Consider the following 23571-nt stretch of genomic DNA (forward strand, 5'->3'; position numbering starts at 1 on the left):
CTGCAGCATATCATGAACTGCACAGCGTCTGCCCACTCTAGGCCCTCTCCATCGGCACACGATTCAGACCCAGAGCTGGTGGCACATGTGCCCCCCGACCCATCTGCCAGGGCTGCTCCAAGTCCTGCAGACCATTTAGCCACACCTCAGCCAGTTTCTCAAAATCCTTCTGGGCATAGCGGGGGCTCAGCACTCTGCAGGGCACAGACCCACCCAGAGCCAGTCCTTCCTGAACCCGGGCTGACGGCCCTCTGCCTCCACCACCCCAATCACAGGGCTCTGCCATGCTTGCTTTCTGGCCTGCAGAATTCCCAGTTCCAGCAGCAGGGGCTCCTTCTCCCTCTCCCCAGTTTGGGAGACCCCAGAGTAAGGAAGGAGGTCTTACGGTCTGGCCCATGCCACTCCCAGCAGTCACGTTGTTAAGGGTGTCAAGGATCCTGGTTGGCTTTGAAGCCAGGCAAACCTGAGTGTGAATTCTCCCTTTCAGCTACATGACCTTGGGCAAGCCCTCTCCCCATGAATCTCAGTCACCCCATCTGTAAAATGGTCAGAGTATCTACTTCCTGACCTCGCTAGAAATCGAGGCACCACTGGCAAGTGTCAGGCCCACAGGAGGGGCTCACAAGGGCCAGCTCCCTGTCCAGCCTCCTCAAAGCAGCCTCTTTCTCCTTCTCCAGGGTCAGGGCCACTGCCCTGAGTGTGGACCTGCTCTTGTCCTTGCAGCTCAGCCCTTGTACCACCCAACCCCAAGCCATGCTCAGTGCTGGGTGATGTCATTGTCCTGGAGGAGGGGCACTGATCCAGCCACGCACTCACCCCCATCTGAGCCACGTTAGAAGCACTGCCCATAGGGGTCCTTAAGGAAGTGACCTAGAGTCTCTAATTAGCACCAAACTCCCATTTTCACCCTAATGAGCTTCCAGCACCACACCAACCCACCATATTGCAGTGTGAGAGGAGACCTTTGGATGCTGTCGGTCCAAGCCCTTTCCCCATGCCCGGGCTGCTTTTCTGGCTTCATCACTAGCCCAGTCCCTGCCCTAAGCCCATCCTCTGCCATACCAGGCTCCCTGTCATGTGCTGTGCTGCTCCTCACCTTCACACCTGTGATTGTGCTGAGCCCTGTGTGTAGAATGCCCTTCCCTTCCCTCGCCCCCTGGTGAGTCCTCGTCACTCCTTATCCTGTCCAATAGGGAGCCATAAGTCACATGTGATGAGTGAGCAGTTGAAACGTGGCCAATATAAATTAAGACTTGCTGTTTATGTAGAACGCCCATCAGACTTCAAAGGCTGAAGACAGAACAAAGAATGTGAACTATCTCATTCATAAATGTTTTGCAAGCCGGGCACAGTGGCTCACGCCTGTAGTCCCAGCACTTGGGAGGCAGAGGTGGGCGGCTCAGCCAAGGTCAGAAGTTCAAGACCAGCCTTGCCAACATAGTGAAACCCTATCTCTACTAAAAATACAAAAATTAGCCCGGTATGGTGGTGCACGCCTGTAATCCCAGCTACTCGGGAGGCTGAGGCACAAGAATCGCTTGAACCCGGCAGGTGGAGGTTGCAGTGAGCCAAGATCTCACCACTGCACTCCAGCCTGGGAGACAGAGTGAGACTCTGTCTCAAAAAAAAAATTAATTAATTAATTAATTAATGCTTTGTAGCCAGGCACAGTGCTCATGCCTGCAGTCCCAATGCTTTAGGAGGCCAAGGCAGGGGGGTTTCTTGAGGCCAGGAGTTTGCCCCACCTGGGCAACACGGCAAGACTCCACCACTGAAAAAAGTTTAAAAATGATCCAGATGTGGCAGGGCACACCTGTAATCTTAGCTACTCAGGAAGCTGATGTGGGAGGATCCCTTGAGCCCAGGTGTTCGAGGCTACAGTGAGCCATGATTGTGCCACAGCACTCCAGCCTGGCAACAGAGCAAGATCCTGTCTTTTAAAATAAGAAGAAGAATTTTGTGCTGATTATACAGTAAAATAACATTTTTTGCTATATTGGGTTAAGGAAAATTTCACCTGCTTCTTTCTAACACAGCTACTAGAAAAGGTAAAATCCCACATGCCATCAGCTGTATATTTCTACTGATTAGTGCTGCCCTAGAAGGCCCCACTTTAATATAGTAAGAAATGGCTGTAGAGCCCTCAGCAAGGCTGGACCACGTGTACCTGTGGATCCCACTAGGAATTTGGTCTTCATGCAGCTGTAAGCCATTGGAGGGTGTCTGGGGCACAGAGGCTCTCACAGCTCCTGGAGTACGACAGTCAAGAAGGAAGATGAGGCTCCTCCCTGCCACAGCTAATGTTCTAGTGGAGAAATCAGACAACTAACTGAGCAAATGAGGGAAGCGATGTCAGCCCCCAGTCAAAGGTCATGAAGAATGAACCTGGGTGATGTGGAACGGAGTGACTGCGTAACCCCTTCACTGGGGTGTTCACTGGTGGCCCTGCTCTTGTCCCGCAGGGACAAGAGGTGCTCTCAGAGGAAGCGGCATTTAAGCTGAGACTAAATGAAGATCTGGAGCCAACTAACCAAAAAGCTGCACAGAGAAGCAGCAAACGACTGCCTGGCAGGGAGCTGGGAGTGAGAAGTGGATGTATTAGGACTCAGGAGTGTTTTGGATCAAAGCTGACAGAGCTGACGGACTGGCTGGGAACAAGAGGAACTGCCCCTGACCTCAGCAAGGGGGTCGTGTCTCAGGAGGAGCAGCCATCCAGGGACGCTGGGGATCTTCTGGTTATCTGGCCATCAGGGTACCTAGGCTCCTGTCCTTTGTCCACTGACTTGTGGTGACTTTGGGCAAACCTTTCTGCCCTCTGAGTTCTCATCTCTAAAATTGATGAAGAACCTTGCTGGGCTCCCTTGCAGCAGGGTCCTGAGAACAAAATAAAGCAATGCCTGTGGATGCTCCATTCATTCTGCACCCTGGCAGGCCCCAGTAGGGCTGGGGTGGTAGAAATGAGCACTGGATTGAAACGCTGGTTTGTGGGTCTGAATGGAAACCATGCACAGCGTGCAATGTGGGGTAAGAGAAGAGCTTGAACAACAGTACTTGGGGGGCCTCCTGAAAACAGGGCTTCTCACCTGGGCCTAGATGCCTACTCATTGTCAAGCAGAAACGAGAAGAAGATAGCACAACCAGAGGCAGTCACGACACACGCAAAAACATGGAGATGGGATATGGCAAACATGGAAAACAGACCACAGGGCACTCACCGGCCTCAGTGAAACGCCCAGGGAGAAATGCCATCTACCCAACCTATGTGACCGCCAGGAAATCACAGATGCATCCTGGGAAGAGCCTCTTTCATTGCCCAAGATGGCCCCAGACTGGCCCCAACACTCTCCAAGACAGCGCCAACAGCTTGTCGGTAAGGGCAGACAGCACCAAACATGTAGACGAGAAATGTAAAATGAGTAAACATTATTGAAAGGGGCTGTGTAATGCCATGAATTTTTCAGTGGTAAAAACAGCTGAGAAGTTATTAAAAAATGCATGACTTTCATATTTCATTATAAGTCATGAGCGGCCAAAAAGAGAGGGGGAGAGAGCGCAGGGGGTGGAGGAGGGGGGATGGCAAAAGACACCAGCAGCCCGGCAGACTGGAATTAATGAGGTTGTTCCTAACAGGGAAGGAGTGACATGGTGATTAGTTAATTACTATTCAGCCGCCTGTAATTAATGCACAACTGAAATTGGTGTACAATGAATTAAACTACCACATAAAGCTGCTACCCAAATTGAGCCGAGGACCTTGATTACTGATTGAGGAGGCTATTACTGCGGCTTCACCATTGTGATTTCAATAGTGTCTCCCTCCGACAACATGTTATGCAACTAGTGGGAGAATGGGGCTGGAGAGATGGAGGGCGTGAGGTAGCGTGTGATCCTGATGCTCACACTCAGGGGGGCCTCCCGCTGGCTCTGACTAGTGTAGGGTCTGGGCCCCAGCAACCAGCCCAGGGCCTGGTCCGGAGAAAGTTCTCAATGAGTGTAAAGAGGTGGAGTGGGGATGACTCGGGAGGCACAATGGATGAATGGGAACGGAGAAGGGAAGGAGACCGGACCGCGGCTAAGAAGGAAGATAATCATGTGTTTACTCTTTTCTCTGAAGATAGGCACTGCTGTTAGCTCAGGCTCCATGTCACTCGTGTCCTCCACCCCAGGACCACTGCAACCAGGACAGTCTACTGCACCAGTCCAGGCATCAGGTACCCCTTCCAACACATTCTGCACACAGCAGCCTTTTACGAAGGCACATCAAGCCATGTCACTCCACTGCTTAAAACCCACCTGTGGATTTCTACTGTAATGAGAAGACCATTTACTCTACCTGCCATGCACCTACAAGGCCTGGTGCAACCTGCTCCCGACACCTCCCCACCTCACCTCTCCCTCACCCCTTTAATTAGATGACCCAGCCATGCCATATTGGTCTTTCTGTGCCACAAAATCTCCAAGTTCAATTCCGCCCCAGGACCTTTGCATGTGCTGTTCCATCTGATTGAAACTCTCCAGCTTTTCCAAGGGATGAGACCTCAGCTCAAATGTCACCTTCTGAGAAAGGCCTGCCCTGGCTTCCCTGTCTAAACTAGTCCCTCCCCTGTCACCATTATTCTCTCACATGACCCTGAGTCTGTCCTTCCTGGTCTACCCGAAGACAGGGGTTGTTATCTCCAGGTATGCTGGATCTTGCTCATGCTCCATTTCTCATCACAACACAGGCTCTATACAGGAGAAAAGCATCTGTTCTCTCCATGTGTACCCAGGGTCCTACGACTAATTGGAATGAGAAGAGACAGGCAGGAAGGACCCCTTGGAAGCCCCTTTGTAGGTGATGGGGCTTGTGGCTCAGGTCTAGAGCTGCTGGAGAAGTTCTGGGACTACCTATTGTCATATGCTGTCATTCCCCCTCACCCCAACAAATGGATCCCAAGAAGTAGTAGGCTGAGAGTGTGGCAGAAAGGATCTGGTATAAGTAAGTGATTGTGGTGGTCAGAGACAGGCAAACACCCACACAGGCTTTACAACCAGGTGGTCTCAGTCTCTGCCCGGGCTGTGATGGTGGTCTCCTCCACACCCAGAGACGCTGCTTCCCTTGGGCCTTCCTCCCCATCCTCCAGATCCTGGGACACTAAAGTCCACGTGCCTCATCCCATCTCAGGTGGTGCTGTTGCCTGTATTGGGCCACCTCTGGGCCAGTCACAGGGCCAGAAGGATGAACGCTCTGATTGGCTAGGCCTGGGGACCTGCCTACAGGGAGGTGGAAGAGTCCAGGCCCCTCCAAACCACAGCAGCTGAGAGAGAGGGAGGGAAGGAGAGAGGGGGGTGGGGGGGAGGGAGGGAGAGAGACGGAGGGAGAGAGACAGAGAGGGAGAGAGGGAGGGAGAGGGAGGGAGAGCGGGACAGACAGGGAGAGGGAAGGAGGGAGAATGAGAGAGGGAGGGGGAGAGAGAGAGACAGGGAGGGATGGGAGGGGAGAGGGAGAGAGGGAGGGTGGGAGAGAAAGGGAGGGGAAGAGAGGGAGAGAGGGAGGGGAGAAGGGGAGGGAGAGGGGGAGGGAGAGACAGAGGGAGGGAGGGGGAAGAGAGAGGAGGGATAGGGGAGAGAGAGAGAGGGAGGGAAGGAAAGAAAAGAGGGAAGGAGAGAGGGAGGGCGATAAAGGGAGGGAGAAGGGAAGGGAAGGAGAGAGAGGGAGGGAGAGGGAGGGAGAGGGAGGGAGAGGTGAAGGGAGAGAGATAGAGAGGAAAGAAGAAAGAGAGGGAGAAAGATGTAGGGAGAGAGAGAAGAAGGGAGAGAGAGAGGGAGACGGGGAGGGAGGGAGAAGGGGAAGGAGGGAGGGGAGAGATGGAGGGAGGCAGGAGAGAGAGAGGGAGGCATGGACAGGAGACAGGGAGGGAGGGAGAGAGAGAGGGAGGGGAGAAACAGGGAGAGGGAGAAAGAGTGGGAAGGAGAGGGGGAGAGAGGGAGGGAGAGAAGGAGGGAGGGGGGAGGGAGGGGGGAGAGAAGGAGGGAGAGGGGGAGAGAGGGAGGCAGGGATGGAGGAAGGGGAGAGAGGGAAGGAGAGGGAGAGAGAGGAAGAGAGAAAGAGAGGGGGAGAGAGAGAGAGGGAGGGAGAGAGAAGGAGAGGGGATAATGGGAGGGAGAGGGGGAGGAGAGGAAAAGAGGGGAGGGGGGTGATGGGAGGGAGAAAGGGGGTGAGGGAGAGAGGGAGGGGAGGGGAGAGAGAGGAAGGGAGAGAGGGAGGGAGGGGAAGCATCAAAGGAGAAAGGAACAGAAACAATAGATGCCCACTGCCTTAGCGGTGACAGACCCAGAATTATCATGGACCAGCTTAACTTCAAAATGCAAAATTTTATTTCCCTTTCTCTTTAGTCTTGAGATATAACCTTGAAACAAACTGCAGAGGCCTTTTCCCTTAACCTCAAAATAGACTCCAGGTTGGTCCCTTTCCCACTGTAGATTCACGTCACATTTACCAAACTGCGTGCTAGTATCTAGTTCAGTGCTTACTTGGGAGTTCCCTGGGCTAATCTGGAGACAGGTGTACCAAGCCTGTAGACCCAGCTGCAGCATCCCAGTGGTTAGCTCAAGGTGACTAGTCAACACCAGCCATTGTTTAGATGATGCCAGCCCATGCTCCAGGTAGACGGAGACCCAATGAGAGGTGACAACGTGCTGGTGGCCCTCGCTTGCTCTCAGCACCTCCTCAGCCTCGTGTCTGCTCTGGCCATGCTTGAGGAGCCCTTCAGCCTGCCGCTGCACTGTGGGAGCCCCTCTCTGGGCTGGTTGAGGCCAGAGCCGGTTAGCTTTCCGGGAGGTGTGGAGGGAGAGGCGCAGGTGGGAAGTGCGGGAACTGGGGCTGCGCGGCTCTTGGGGGCCAGCGTCAGTTCCAGGTGGGCTTGGGCCTGGTGGGCCCGCACTCTGAGCGGCCAGCCAGTGCCACCCGCCCTGGGCAGTGAAGTGCTTAGCACCCGGGCCAGCAGCTGCAGAGGGGGCCCCGGATCCCCCAGCACTGTTGGCCCGCCGGCACCACGCTCAAATTCTTGCCGGGCTTCAGCCGCCTCCCCGGGGGGCAGGGCTTGGGACCTGCAGCCCACCATGCCCGAGCCCCCTGCGGTGGGCTGCTACGTGACTGAAGCCTCCCTGACAGACACCGCCCCCTGCTCCGTGGCACCAGTCCCATCTACCACCCAAGGGCTGAGGAGTGCAGGTACTCTGCACAAGACTGGCAGGCAGCTCCACCCTCGCTCGGCCCCAGCGCAGGATCCACTAGGCAAAGCTAGCTGGGCTCCTGAGTCTCGTGGGGACTTGGAGAACTTTTATGTCTAGCCAGAGGATTGTATATGCACCAATCAGCACTTTGGCACTCTGTGTCTAGCTGGGGTTTTGTGGATGCACCAATCAGCACTCTGTATCTAGCTAATCCGGTGGGGACTTGGAGAACTTTTATGTCTAACTAGAGGATTGTAAATGCACCAATCAGCACTCTGTGTCTAGCTGAAGGTTTGTAAATGCATCAATCAGCACCCTGTGTCTAGCTTAAGGTTTGTAAATGCACCAATCAGTGCTCTGTGTCTAGCTAATCTAGTGGGGACTTAGAGAACTTTTGTCTAGCTAGAGGACTGGAAATGCACCAATCAGCACTCTGTGTCTAGCTCAGGGATTGTAAATACACCAATCAGCACCCTGTCAAAATGGACCAATCAGCTCTCTGTAAAATGGACCAATCAGCTCTCTGTAAAATGGACCAATCAGCAGGATGTGGGTGGGGTCAGATAAGGGAATAAAAGCAGGCTGCCGGGGGCAGCAGCGGTAACCTGCTCACTCCAGTCTTTTCCCGCATAGTGAAAGCTTTGTTCTTTGGCTCTTTGCAGTAAATCTTGCTGCTGCTCAGCCTTTGGGTCTCCACTGCTTTTATGAGCTGTAACACTCACTTCAAAGGTCTGCAGTTCTACTCCTGAAGCCAGCCAGACCACTAACCCACCAGAAGAAAGAAATTGTGAACACGTCCAAACGTCAGAAGGAACAAACTCTGGACGCACTATCTTTAAGAACTGTAACACTCACCACGAGGGTCCATGGCTTTGTTCTTGAAGTCAGTGAGACCAAGAACCCACCAATTACACCAAGATAGCCACTAAAACAAGACACACAGACTTGCACCCAGGTCAGCCCATGCATGCCTCCCATGTCAGGTTTCCCAGTACAAACCCTTGCCTTCTCCCCAGAAATTTGAAGTGGTGGGCTTTGGATGGGAATCCAGCCACTTTCCCTTTGCTGGTTTTGGTTAATAAAAGTCACTTTCTTTCTAACAGACCCCGCCCTTGTCAAGTGGGCTCTGCAAGCATAAGGGGTTAGACCTGCATTCCATTACAGAATTGTTTGCAGGGAGTGAGGGAAGGATAGAGCTCATGAGAGACAGGTGCCCTACAGAGCCTGGGGTGCTGTGTCCTTGATGAGGAACGGAAGTCTTGGGTTTGAGTCCCAGCCTTCCCCACCCACGATGATTGCAGCAAGTTACTCAGCCTCTGTGCCCACTGGGCTGGGGCTGTGGGCTCAGCTCGTAGCAGGGGTCACCTTGGGCACCCTCAGGCCAACTGTGCCCAGGTTCGCCTTTCTGCATCAGCAGGCAGAGCCACTCATAGCCTCCCCCCAACCCTCATGCAGAGAAGGAAGGAGCCAGCTCTATTTTCCAACCAAATGCTGCACATGGACTTCTGGAGACATCCCCCATCTCGGTGCTTGGCCCCCATCTCAGAACTGTAAGAGAAGGCAAGATCCCAGGACCTGTCGGGCAGCAGATAAATGAGCAGGACTGCCAGGCCTCCCTGCCTCTACTCTGGCATTATGAGAAGGAAGCCATAGCTCCCTCCCCATCAGCCTTAAAGGGAAATAACTGCCGATCCTAAGCAGAAACCTCATGGGGTGGGTGGTGGAGGCTTTGGAGGTGTCCACAGTCCTCTCCTGACTTCAGTTCTCCCATCTGTGAAATGGGGGCAAGAATTCCGACCACCTGAGGTTATCCTGAAATCACATTTACCTATGGTGAGGTTACCTATCCCACCAAGTGCCCCAGTAACTCATGGCTGAGAGTGAACCAGCCCGGGGAGGGAAGAGTCTCAGGGCCTGGTGCAGGGCACCCCCTGGGGAAGCACGGTGCCCACCCCCCGTCCCACACCAACCTCGTTTCTGTCAGTGGCTGCCAGGGCTCTGCAGAGCCAGAGCCCATTTCAGGCCAGAATGGTAAGATTTCCCAAGAAGGAGAAAATTAGATTGTCTCTGGATCTGCCTCCTCCACCCCCTCCTTCCGAAAGCTCCCTGGTGGGCACTGTTGCTCTGCAGGGAGGCTGATCCAGACTCCACAGACAGTTCTCACTGAGCAGCAGCTTAGGCCTGCAGTACGTCCCTGAGTGATGACCGCGTGGAAAGCCTGTGGGCAACCAGCTGCTGGAGGCCCCCTGCCTTCCCTCCCGCCTCTGGAGGGGACCTAGAGGCCACACTCCTGGAGGAGACGGGATTCCTTGCCCCACAGATTGAGGACTGGGGACCATGCCCTCATCCTATCTCTGCCGCTAAGCTGCTGTGCAAACTTCAACACAGCTGTTCACCTCTCTGGGTGCCACATTGGGATGAGCCCTGGCTCCTGAGCGAGCAGCCCCACTGCTGCCTGGAAGTGAATGACCCACGAACCTGAAAGGCTCTGGGAGCTGGCCAAGTGCTGTCATCATAGCCCCTGCCCAGTGGGAGGGAATAGATGGTGACCCCCAAGGGACATGCAGTGGCCCAAGGACCTGGACGCACCTGATATGAAGGAGAGGAGGAGTCAATGCCACAGTGAGGACCTGGGAGGCAGGCAGACTGGGCCAACCTCGCCCAGCCTGAGAGTGGCCTCTGTGCAGGAAGCTTCCAGTTTTCTGGAGTACCCAGGCCAGGGGTTTAGGACAGAGTCCTCTCATCCCTGCAGGACTGGGTGCCGTGGGCCACATTGCCAGAATGCCACATTGCCAGACTGAATCAGAGGCTGCAGTGAGAGGCTCCCAGAGGTCCCTCCTGGGGAGTGGGGAATGGGCTCTCTGGAATGCCCACGGGCTCTCAGAAGAGGGCTCCAGGGGCTCAGAGTGCGGGGGAGTTGCAGGCATCCTCAGGGGTGCAGTGGGGAGAGGCCACAGGACCACAGCTGTGACTCAAATTGTATTGTTTGTTATTTTTTTTAGATATAACATACCTGCAATCAAGTATCTCCAGTGTCTGGCTCAACTAATTTTAGCCCAAGAATCCACTGTGTAACCATCACCCAGATCAAGACATAGTGTATTTCCAGCACCCAGAAGTTTCCATCGGGCCTCTCTCCCATCGCTGACCCAAGTCACTCTCCTGTCACTGCCAAGCTGACCACTATTCTAACTTCTATCACCACTGATTAATTTTACCTAATTTTGAACTGCATTTAAATGGTGCTTTTTTCCCCAGCAAAATGTTTTTGAGATTCTCTGTGCAGATGCACTTATCAGTAGGTTTTCTTTTCTGTTTTATTTGCTAAGTCATATTTCATTGCATGGTTGTACCCAATTGGTTTAGCCTGCTAATATGCACCAGATGGTTTTCCTATTGGGGGTATTATGAATAAAGCTGCTGTGAACTCTTGTTTCTGTCTTCGGTACACATAGCCATTATTCCCTGGGTATATACCTGGGAGTGCCGTCAGTGAGGCATAAGGTGTATATGTGTTCAGCCTTGGGAGGAAACGCCAAACAGTTTTCCAAAATGGTTGTGCCACTTCTCATTTCCACTTGGAATGTCCCAGGTGCTTCGTGTCCCCACCAATACTTGGTATTGTTCGTCTTTTATTTTAGCTGTTCTGATAGGCAATATTTTACTGTGGCCTTATTTTGCCTTTCCCTGGTGATTAATGATGTGGAACTTTTTTTTTAACTAGTGGTTGACCATTTCTTCATCTTCTTTTGTGAAGTGCCTGTTCAAGTCGTCTGCCCATTTTCTTATAGAGTCCCCTATCCTTTCTTTGATTTATAGGCATTCTTTATATATTGCAGATACCAACTTCTTTATCAAATATATGTATTTTGAACATCTCCCAGTCTACGGCTTGCTTTTTCTCTCTGTTTTCCTCCTTCCTTCCCTCTTTCTTCCTTCCTTCCTTCCCACCCTCCCCCCTCCCTCCTTCCCTCCCTGTCTCTCTCTCTCTTTCTTTCTTTCTTTAATTTCAATTTTCATTTTAGATGCAAGGGGTACCAGTACAGGCTTTTCACTTGGGTATATTATGCAATGCTGAGGTTTAGGGGATGGTTGATTGCATCACCCAGGTGGTGAATATGATTCCCAATGAGTAGTTTTTCAGCCCTTGCCTCCCACCCTCTCCTGCCCCTAGTAGTTCCTAGTGTCTACTTTTGTCATCTTTATGTCCATGCTTTTCCTTCTGTTTATGGTGTCCTTTGAAGAACAGAAGCTGCTAGTTTTAAGGAAGTTAATGGATCTTTTCTTCTATGGCTGGTGCTGTCTGTTTCCTGTTTAAGGGAATCTTTATGTTTCCCAAGATGTGACCTGCAATGTATTCCATTCAGTCAGCACCGACTGGGCAAATCACCTACCAGGTGTTTCTGGGCTCATCCCCAAACTTCCATGGGTGAAGAAGTGTGCTGCCCTGCTCACATTTTGCTCTGAGGACCCTGCTGAGTGCAGAGTGGGAAGGCGAGGCACAGGGTGAAGTCCCATTATGAACAAGCCTGCAGATGTGTGGGAGGTGAATCAAGGGGGTCTTGACAATGCCTGTCTACACGAACGGTTTTGGTTTTGTTCTTCGTTCTTTTTAGAGACAGGGTCTCATTCTGTTGCCAAGGCTGGCGTGCAGGGGTATAGTCATAGGTCCCTGCAGCCTCTAACTCCTGGGCTCAAGTGATCCTCCTGCCTCAGCCTCCTGAGTAGCTAGGACTACAGCCACCATGCCCAGCTAATTTTATTTTATTTTTCTATTTTTTGCAGAGACAGGGCCTCCTTATGTTTCCAAGACTAGCCTTGAACTCCTGGCCTCAAGGGATCCTCGTACCTCAGCCTCCAGAAGTACTGGGATTATGGACATGGGGTTCTAAAGGTTCTACAGCAAATGACTTGACTTCCCAGTGTTCTGGAGTGCTGTGTTGGTTCTCTCCCATCCCTACTTCTCTCCACTGTTTGGAATGGAGGTGGAAGCTGAGAAGAGGCTCCTAGAGACAGCAAATGTCCAGGTTCTGTGCAGAGTTCCTGAGTCAGCAGATGTGGGTTAGAGGCTTCCAGCTCTGCTACTCGCCAACCTTCTTATGCCTCAGTCTCCTCACCTTTAACATGAGGATAGTAACAGGGTCTACCTTGCAGGGTCACTGGAGGAAGTAAACGGGACAATGCATGTGAGGTGCATACAGTCGGTGCTCAATAAATGGTGGGCAATTTTATTTACCAGACAACAAGTGGAATAAGGTCTCAGGTGCCCTTCAGTTTTAAATGGCCATCTGTTGTCTTGATAAGGGCTCGTTTTTTTTTGTTTGTTTCTGGTTTTGTTTGTTTGTTGTTTTGTTTTGTTTGAGACAGGGTCTCACTCTGTCACCCAGGCTGGAGTGCAATGGCAGGATTTTGGCTCACTGCAACCTCTGCCTCCTGAGTTCAGGCAATTCTCCCACCCCAACCTCCCAAGTAGCTGGGAGTACAGGCATGGGCTACCACATCCGGCTAATTTTTGTATTTTTAGTGGAGACAGGGTTTCACCATGTTGGCCAGGCTGGTTTGTTGTGTTGTGTTTTGTTTTGTTTTTGAGAGGGAGTCTTGCTCTGTAGCCCAGGCTGGAGTACAGTGGTGTGATCTTGACTCACTGCAACCTCTACCTCCCAGATTCACGTGATTCTCCTGCCTCAGCCTCCCGACTAGCTGATTACAGGCATGTGCCACCATGCCTGGCTAATTTTTGTATTCTTAGTAGAGACAGGGTTTCACCAGTGTTGGCCAGGCTGGTCTCAAACTCCCAACGTCGGATGATCTGCCCGCCTCAGCCTCCCAAAGTGCTGGGATTAGAGGTGTGAGCCACTGCTCCTGGCCTGAGGGTTCAGCTTTTCCTTGCAGGAGGCCTCCAACCAAGCTCCTTGCATCCATCTTGCAGTTCTGTGTGAATGTCTAGGAGGCCTGAATGGTACAGAGCAACAAGCCCCAGCAACCTCACCTCTGGGCTCCTGCTCTAGCCTGCTCCCCATGGCTTATCATTAAAGTACCAAGAGCAGATGATGGCTCCACTCCTCCCACTCCAGAGCTCCCAGCTGTCAGGCCATCCTGCTCCCAGACAGCCGTTTCTGTCCTGTCCCTCCCCAGGCAGTGGCTCTGTCCTCCCATATACTTGTTCTGTTTCACGGGTGGCTCCTGCTGCCTGCTGGCAGCCATTTCAGCCAGCGAGTTTATCCAATATAATAAAACAGCTACCACCCCAAGGAGGTGTCAGAAGAGCAAATGCATGTATGTCCTTTAGATTTCAGAGAGCTCCTTAATTAATTGGCCAACCCCAAGAGGCGGCTGCCCAGGGCCTGGGGCCATGTCAGAGAATCACAGCCCGCCCTGTCCACAGCACAGAGACTGGGCTCTCCTGGCAGGGGCGCTTGCTTGTCACAGTAGCATTCAATCGATGTGTGTGGAATGAATGGATTAACTAACGACAAGAGCCCAGCTGTCCTGGATTCATGCATTCACGCATGTATTCATTCAGTTTCCACTCAACAAGCATTACGGAGCACTACTGTTTTCAATAAATGTTTGTGACCAGAACTGAAGAATTCCTTTAGCAAAACACAGAATCCCTCCTGTAGTTGACAGTAGGGGTCAGTGGGGTGTGAAGTGGCAGTGTTTCACCTGCCCAAGGGATGCCTCTTCTCCTCTTCTTAACAGCCCCATGAACTAACAGTCCACAGCCATGATGAGAAGTTTCTCTGTTTTCTGGTCCCTACACAGCCTGTTCTGGCTTCACTGAACACATTTTCTGAATCTCTACTGTGGACACCTAAAAATAACAGCCTAGTGCATCCCTGAGTCTGAGGCTCCATCCCTGTTGATGGCGCCTCCTGCTTCAGGCTTGAAAGAATGGACCTGTCTCTGGAGCAGGTAGCCTTGGGAAGGAGGAACCAAGCCTCCAGGCTTGGCCCAGGAGGGAAGACGAGCAAAGCTCCCTGCCCCAGTCCCTCACTGTGCACAAGGACCCAGAGACAGGCTTTCTGAGAAGCATTTTTCCCACGGCTCCTGGGATCTCACTCACATGCGCTCTCTCTCTCTCTCTCTCTCTCCTTCTCTCTCTCTCTCTCTCCCTCTCCCCTTCTAACCCTCTGGCTGCCTTTCCCAGCCTCAGCTGAAGCAGTGACTGAGTGTTAGACTTGGAACAATAGCAGATGCTCCCCAGCTGGCATGCTCTGTTCTCTTGGGTTCCATCGTCCCCTGGCTGGCATTTCAGAATCTCCCAATGTTAGGTGGCCGAAGATGGGATATGGCCAGATCCTGTCCTGGGGTTCAAACGGTTCTGTCAGGGACAATGCTGGTGTTGACCACTTCCTGGAATACTGCAGGATTCTTTCAGAGCAACAGCCAAATGAAGACAGCCGTGGGATCAAGCCTTCTGTACTAATTGTGATGTCACTGGGAAGTGGGCTTCCCCTGTGGACACTGGATTGCTATTGGACCTGAGTATTCAAGGTTCTGGCCAACCTGGGCAGCTAAGGAAGCTCCCTGACACAGCAAACCATGGCTGCAGTACACAAGTGTGCTACAGCCCAATCCTGGACATATGGTCGTTACCAAAACCCCAGTCATCTTCTTGAAGGAGCCTTAGTATAGGAAACCAGAGGTGACCTAGAATCTTCTATTTGATCAAGGGATGGCTCATTATCTGACTTAGCACCAGGGATTCATGCTAAGATGTATTGTCTCTTGATATCAGAGTCAAGACCCAGGTAAGCTGGCCCGTGAGGCATGGTTCCCATCCCCAGGAGACAACAGCCGCGCTGACCAGCTGCTGGCAATTTCTTCGGTCACCCTGCCTCTCAACTTCCAAAGCCCCGTGGTTTTCGGGTTTACCCACATATGACCCTTATGTAAATTTGCTTGTCCCAAGAACCCTTAACTCATATCGTGTCTGTTTCCTGTGCGGTTGGTTATTGATATAGTTTGGATAAAATGCCTTGGTCTTTAGTATAGTTTGGATATTGTCCTCTCCAAATCTCATGTTAAAATAAATGTGACCTCCAATGTTGGAGGTGAGGCCTGGTAGGAGGCATTTGGATTATTGGGGCAGATCCCTCATGAATGGCTTGGTGCCCTCCTCGTGGTCATGAGTGACTTCTCGCTGTATTAGTTCAGGAGTTTAAAGGAGACTGGCACCTCCTTCTCCCTCTCTCGTCACATGATGTGCCTGCTCCCCCTCCACTTTCCACCAAGATTGGAAACTTCCTGAGGCCTCTCCAGAAGAAGATGCTGGTGCCTGCAGAACCATATGCCAAATAATCCTCTTTTTAAAAATAAATTGCCCAGCCTCAGGGATTCCTTTACAGCAATGCCAAATGGACTAATACAGTCACTACTATATGCGTTCACAGGCAGAAGGCATTGCAGGGCATATGAACAGAGTCATTTGTTAAAGATTTGCCAACACTTCCCAGCACATGCTTCCTTTAAACATCTCGTGTTGCCAACTAATGAGAAAAAATGGTATCCACAAATAATACCAGCAGTCCGCACACCTGAGGAGTAAGTACTTATTCAGAAAGCTTTGCTCCAATGACAGTGGGAGGAAAATTGGCCAAAGCAACAGGGACTCCCCCAGGTACAGTGTGAAGAGCAAGTTTCTCCCCAGATATCCTCAGCAAGAAGATGGCAGGATCCACAGAGAGACAATGTCCCCTTTTGGGCAAACAAGAGGCAAAGTGTGATCATCACGCTGTGATCTGAAAACCCCACGGTAAGCACAGTGGAAGTAATGACACCAACCACTGGCCTTTACTGTGCACTTTGTCTGTGTCGGGCATGAGACTGAGAATTTTGCCTTTATTATTCTAGTTAATCCTTCCATTTACACTGTGAGACTGTTGCTACCACTTCCTCTATTTTACAGTGGAGGAAATTGAGTCTCAGAAAGATTAAGGAATTTGCTCAAAGTTGCAGAACTAGTAAGTAGCAGAAGGCAGTTTACACCCAGGTCTGTCTACTTTTACAATTTATTTGGCCCACTGTCCTGCCTGTGCCACCCTCTGTCATGTGCCCCCTTGTCCAGAGGCCCTGGAGCTCAGGTCAGGGGCTCAGTCAAGCCTGCCGTGTGGGGCTGGGCCAGAACATCCCTCAGCAAAGCCATCTTTACACAAGCTCAAAGAGGCCCCGACCCAGATCTTGAGCGGATCTGGGATCTCCATGTCCCCATGGCTTTCCTGACATCTTGAGGTTTCAGTATCTTGACATGAACAAAAGTGTCATCTCTCTACCTGCCTAAAGGGAAAGTCTCCATTCAACTGAAGAATCTTCTTTTCTCTCTTCACTTGATTATAAAGAACACACTTCTGTTAACTTCAATATTTGCCTTAGCCCCACACTCTATTTAAAAGCCAAACATGGTGCCAGGTGCAGTGGCTCATGCCTATAATCCCAGCACTTCACGAGGCCAAGGCAGGAGGATCACTTGAGACCGGGAGCCCAAGACCAGCCTGAGCAACACAGTGAGACCCCATCTCTACAAAAAATTATTTAAAATTGACCAGGCTCAGTGGCACATGCCTGTAGTTCCAGCTACTGGGGAGGCTGAGGTGTGAGGGCTCACTTGAGCCCGGGAATTGGAGGCTGCATTGAGCTATGATTGCCCCACTGCACTCTAGCCTGGGCAACAGAGCAAGACTCTATCTCTAAAAACCAAAGACGAAATTGTGTTTCCAGTTCTCCTCCAAGGCCATCCAGGCCACACACTGGACCCCAACAGCCTTCCTCCCAATCTCTCTCTCAACACAGGACTGCAGGTTTTGGATTTCTAGTTGTGGCACAAGCATTACTCTGGCCAACCCTAAAATAAGGCCCAGCACTGCCTTCCCTCCATGAACACAGGCTGGGTCCCCCAGTTGAGAGTCTACCATAATCAATCTGTCTACATGGGACCGTCAGGAGAGCCGCCAAGAGATCAGAGGTGTGGAGGCAAGGACTTAGCCTGCAGGGCCCAGCTCTATGACTTTGAGGAAAGCTCCCATTACTGCAGACCTGGGTTTATTCTGTAAAATGGGGGTGCTTCCAGCCTGCCCCAGCACCCCCAGGCAGTGAGTCAGGGTGCTTGGCAAGTGTTTTGCTTTGCAGAAAATGGTCTCCTCTCCTGTGGGTGAGAAGTCCCACCACTGTGCCAGGCATTCCATCAGCAGCAGTTCCAGGAAAACCTTCATGAGTCTCGTTGGAAAAATTATGTATATTAGTTACATAGGCCCCCCCTAATTCAGGTCTGAGAGCGCTCTGTGGGACTTCAGTCAATATTGGCTGAAAATCAAATACAGACCTTGTTATGATTCCATGCAAACACTGCACTGAATTCCACCAAAGCATGCTCCAGGCTTGAGAGAGAACATTACATTAACTTGCACAACTGTCCATGGGGCAAAACACATCTCCTGACCTCTCTGCCAATTACAAGGATGCGGGCTCCACCCAGGCATTCTCATAAATTCAAGGACTCCACTATCGAGGCAGCAAATCAGCACCAACACACTTGAAAACAAGCGGGCATAGATAGAGACTGAGAACTGATGTAACTGACTTGATTGAGAATGGACGCCCAATATTCAAGTGAATGAGTAAGTGAATGAGTAAGTGAATGAGTGAGTGAGTGAGTATGTGAGTGAATGGAGAGACAGCTAAGTGGAATAAAGAACATCAGATATGGAGTCACAAAATCTGAGGTCTAATCTTGCTCTTTCATTCACTGTAATTTTCTAGCTTACCTTCTAAGCCTCTGTTTTTTCATCTATAAAATAAAGTGAAGATTATATATAGTAAAGATTAAGTGAAATGATCCTTGTAAAGTGCTTAGCACAGTGACTGGCATATAGGCTCTCAAAAAATTATAATAAACAACCACTCAATAATAATGACAAAGCCACATACCAAAATGCACAATTGAGATTTAGGTACCTTAGAAGCATTGGCTACTTTTAAATGTAGATATAGAAAAAGACTGACCCACTCAGGATTGGGTTATATGTTTCTGTTTGGAGGCATCCCTGCTTCAAACTCATGCCAGTATGAAAAGCAAAATGTAATTCAAGAAGTTGTAAAATACATAGCCATCTTCAAAAACAAACACTGCAAGAATAAGATATGATTTGAAAACAAAAAGTGGCAGAACTCCAGTGGCTGAATCCCTGAAGTTCCTATTGTGAGGAGTGGTGGGACTACGAGTAACCTCTGGGAGGCAAGGGCATAACTGAAAGCCACTGTGTGAGCCCACCGGCAGAAGCTGTCCCCTGAACATGGGAAAGGTGGCTGGGAAAAAGTATGACGGACTGTGAGCGGGTGAAAGGGGACGCACTAGATGATTGCCACATCTAGGATCTGAGCGATATGAAAGAAGTAGAAAGTCTGATATCTGTGGAATTCATTGGGTGCTGCTAAATGTTATTGATACATTGAAGATTAAAATTACAGACTCAAGTCAGTCAATTACCAATTTAAGGCATGGATGATAGGCAAAAGGCCTCCATGACAATGCTTAAATAAATCATCCTTCCCATGGTCAGATAGCAGACCATCCTGAAGATGGAACCTAGAATCTGAGTGAAAGAGAGCAACGCTTCAGAGAGAAGTGGGGTCCCATATGCCAAAATTAAGGTCTTGACAGGACAGAATTGGGACCCTGAAATGGGGTAGAGACATCTGGGTGGAGAGTTGAAAACACTAAACCTCCAGATTCCCTGGGACTCTCTCTACCTGCAGAAGTGGTGGGCTATTCCTTTGCAGGAGACAGCAAATGCCCTTGCTTGAAATCTACTCAGAGGCCTCAGTGGTGACAATCTCTTGTAAGACTGTCTTTCCTCCTCAAGATCTTCCTTCACCACACTCTACCCTCACCCCCACTGGCCACAAGAACAATAACCAGGGTGGAGTCTCAGTAAGGTCTAACTAGGAAATACTGGCCCTCCTAAAGTAAAAGAAGGGTGATTAACAAAAATGTCTGGCCAGTAATCAATACATCAAAAAATAGATGTTGGCATGGACATGGTGAACAGGGAACACTTCTACACTAATATAAACTAGTACAACCACTATGGTGGGAATGTAAACTAGTACAACCACTATGGAAAACAGTATGGAGATTCCTTAAAGGACTGAAGTAGAACCACCATTTTATCCAGCAATTCCACTACTGGGAATCTACCCAGAGGAAAAGAAGTCATTATGTGAAAAAGATACTTGCACATGCATGTTTATAGCAGCACAATTTGCAATTGCAAAACTGTGGGACCAGCCCAAATGCCCATCAATCAAAGAGTGGATAAAGAAACTGTGGTATAGCTATACAATGGAATACTACTCAGCCATAAGAAGGAATGAATTAATGGCATTCGCAGCAACCTGAATGAGATTGGAGACTATTATTCTAAGTGAAGTACCTCAGGAATGGAAAACCAAACATCGTATGTTCTCACTCATAAGTGGAAGCTAAACTATGAGGATGCCAAGGCATTAAGAATGACACAATGGACTTTGGGGACTCAAGAGGAAAGGGTGGGAAGAGGTGAGAGATAAAAGACTACAAATTGGGTGCAGTGTATACTGCTCGGGTGATGAGTGCACCAAAATCTCACAAATCACCACTAAACAGCTTAACTAACGTAATCAAACACCACCTGTTTCCCAATAACCTATGGACATTAAAAATTTTAAATTTAAAAAAATTTTAAAAATACCTGGCTGATATGAACCCATAGGAATCAAGAGAGCTTGCCTGGAAGTGGGTCTTAAGGCCACTGAACCAAGAGTGGGTATGAAAAAGGGCACAGAATTTGAGGCTGGATGAGAAGTTCAACACTTGGTCAAGGTCCTGGGAGTCAGTCCTAGCAATTTCTGAATGGTTCTTAGTCTCTTGAAGAAAAATACCTTACCATAAATAAAATGTGGAGGGGATGTGAAGAAAGCCTTGCTGGAGTGTCAGGTAAGGGGTTCAGTTCTTGTGATCCCAGAGAAGTGGCCATGTTACCATGGATCTGTTACATAAGATCTGAATTCTCATCATATGTTTCCTGAGAGAATTCAGAGGAAACTTCCCTCACTGAGTAGGTGGGAAGGAACTGGGGAAGGAAGAAAGATGGAAAGAGGGGAGACTGAGGAGGCATCTTAAGCTCAGTAGTATCTATCTGCTCTAAGCTATGCTGATAATAGGAAGTCTTGTCATGGAGTGGAGCTTCCTAGAATCACCAAGGACAAAAGGGTTCTGGAACTGTGGAGGCCATATAGCAGCACTTAATCATTAAAGGCAAGGTAGGCACTGAGGTCAGGATGGCAACCAGGGGAATGTTACCTACAGGGATGTGTGATGACCATGGTGTACTTAGTGGCAAGATATATATGTGGCTGACAAAGGTATTGATCAAGAATGGATAAAAATGAGCAAAGAAAGGAGATTAAACGTACCAGTGGGCAGTAAGTTACATGTCAGTCAGTTCTCAGACACAGGACCCATCAATTGAAGGAGAGGCTCTCTTGAGAAAAGACACTGCGATGCCACAGGAGGTATAAACAACAGCAGTTACCCCTGTTACAAGTAATTGTGCCTTGGAAAAGGGAAGAAGTTTATATCTTCAGTGTGCTGTTGGATACAGCATCAGAGCTAACATTCATACCTGAAGGCTCAAAACACAAATGCCCTCCACCCCGCATTAAGGTGAAGGTATGTGAGTGCAAGCAGTGAATGCAGTCCAGTCTTTCTCTCAGTGGGTCCCGCAGGTACACAGACCCACCAAGTGGGCATTTCCTCCATTCCGGAACACATCACCAGGATGGACATACCTAGCAACTAACATAGTAGGAAAGGCCGAACGCCAGCCCCTGAAATTGCCCCCTGACCCAAGCAATCAAAACTAATACCACCAGCCAGGCGCGGGGGCTCACGCCTGTAATCCCAACACTTTGGGAGGCCGAGGCGGGCGAATGACCTGAGGTCAGGAGTTCGAGACCAGCATGGCCAACATGGCGAAACCCCGTCTCTACTAAAAGTACAAAAATTAGCAGGGTGTGGTAGCAGGAGCCTATAATCCCAGCTACTCAGGAGGCTGAGGCAGGAGAATCGCTTGAACTTGGGAGGCGGAAGTTGCAGTGAGCTGAGATCATACCATTGCACTCCAGCCTGGGTGGCAAGAGCAAGACTTCATCCAAAAAAACAAAAAAAAAAAAACTAATACCACATCTGGGAGTAGAGGTAGAAATGAGTGTTATTCTCAAAGACTTAAAGGACAGATTGGCATGGAATTCCCTTATGTCCTCCCACTTAACTCATAAGTCTGGAACTTGCAAAATCCACATGAATCATGGTGGATGAGGATGGACCACTCAGACTTAACCAAGTGTAACCCCAGTCACAGCTACTTTGCCAGATATGGTGTGTTTACCTAGAACAGATCAACACAGCTTCTGCTATGTAGTAATGCAGCTATTGATCTACTGGACTTGTTTGAATCTTCATCAAGGAGCATAAGAGGCAGTTTCACTCACACAGGATGGGTGAGAATATACATCCATAGTCTTCTCCTGTGGCTATGCCAGCTCTCCTTCTATCTGTCACAGTACAGCCCAAGGTGACCTTGAACATCTGAACATTTCACAGAAAATCACATTTCTCCACAATAGTCTTGCAGAGGTTGGAAGACAAACTCTGCAAAGATTTCAGGCCTGTTGCACCAGCCCAGTGGCCCTGAATATATTTTTGCACATTACATCTCTAATCCTAAGAAAGAGATCAGTGCTTATAAGCCTTTTCAGGTTCAAAAGGAGCATACACTGCACTTGGAATACTGCTCTGACTCATTTAACAATTGATTTTGAGTAGGGTCCAGATTAAGAGAAGGCTCTGCAGCAGGTCCAGAATATAGTGCAAGCAGAGCTGACACTTGGGTCATACGATTCAGCAGATCCTATGGTACTAGAAATATCTGTGGTAGATAAAGGTGCAGGGTCAGGTCTCTGGAAAGCCCCAACAGGAGAGTTATAGTACAGATTCCTGTGGCTTTGGAGAAAGCCATGTTGTCTGCTGCAGTCAAATATACCTTATGCAAAAATCTGCTCCCAAAATATAAAAGCCACATAAAACCTGAGCCCCTGACCATGGAACATCAAGTGACTGCAACCAGAGCTCCTGTACCAAGCTGGGTGCTCTTTGAACCAACAAGTCATGTATTGGGTGGATTAAGCAGTAATTCATGTGTGGGAGTTATACATCCAGGAGCAAGCACAAGCAGGTTCAAAAACACAAGCAAGCAATACAAACTGCTGGCCCAGACCGTCATGTCACCCACCTATGTCATGCCAATGCATCTCCCTCAGCTCACCCTATGGCCTCTTTAGGGGTGGGAGGGGGTGATCTCTACAACCAGCTGACAACGGAGGCAAAAACCAGGATGAGTCTGCCCAGCATGGCAATGCAAGATGAAAGTGAACTTCTACTGCACTGCAGCTGCACTCAGGGGTGGCCCTGAGAGTCCAGGCAGTCATCCACTCTCCATCTCTCAATTGCATGGAGAGAGAAATGGCCCGAAATACATATATTCCCAAGCAGTGTGAATTATCTGTTGTCTGACTGACTAGACAGACTCTCAAAAGAGCAAGATTGAAAGATTGAGAACAGGCTGGGCACGGTGGCTCACACCTGTAATCCCAGCACTTTGGGAGACCAAAGCAGGTGGATCATGAGGTCAAGAGATCGAGACCACCCTGGCCAACATGGTGAAACCCCATCTCTACTAAAAATACAAAAAATTAGCCAGGCGTGGTAGCGGGTGCCTATAGTCCCAGCTACTCGGGAGGCTGAGGCAGGAGAATGGCGTGAACCCGGGAGGTGGAGCTTGCAGTGAGCCGAGGTCGCGCCACTGCACTCCAGCCTGGGCAACAGAGCGAGACTCCATCTCAAAAAAAAAAAAAAGAAAGAAAAGAAAAGAAAGAAAGATTGAGAACAAGGAGATTTTGGCAAGCGTCATGTGGCTAGAACTATGCAAGTCAAGTGTGTGGATTTTGGGATCACACATCAATGCCCACCACAAGCAGCCACTTCAAGGGAGGCATTAGACAACCAGGTGCATGGGAGCTCTTACTCAGAGGTGTCCAGCAGCACTGTCAGCCACCCCGAATCTGCCCAGTAAATAAATGCTCAGCCAGTCAGCAGAAACCTTCCATACAGTGTCACCCTCCAGGAAACTACCAAGACAAGTTAATGTTGTGTCAAGTTAATTATATACAACTTCTTCTACCCTGGAAAAAGTGATTCATCCTGAAAGTAACTAAAACATATTTCCAGAATCGCTTTGCCTTTTTTGCTCATAATGTCTC

Source organism: Pan paniscus, chromosome 20 (genome assembly GCF_029289425.2).
Source record: "Pan paniscus chromosome 20, NHGRI_mPanPan1-v2.0_pri, whole genome shotgun sequence".
NCBI classification, from domain to species: domain Eukaryota; kingdom Metazoa; phylum Chordata; class Mammalia; order Primates; family Hominidae; genus Pan; species Pan paniscus.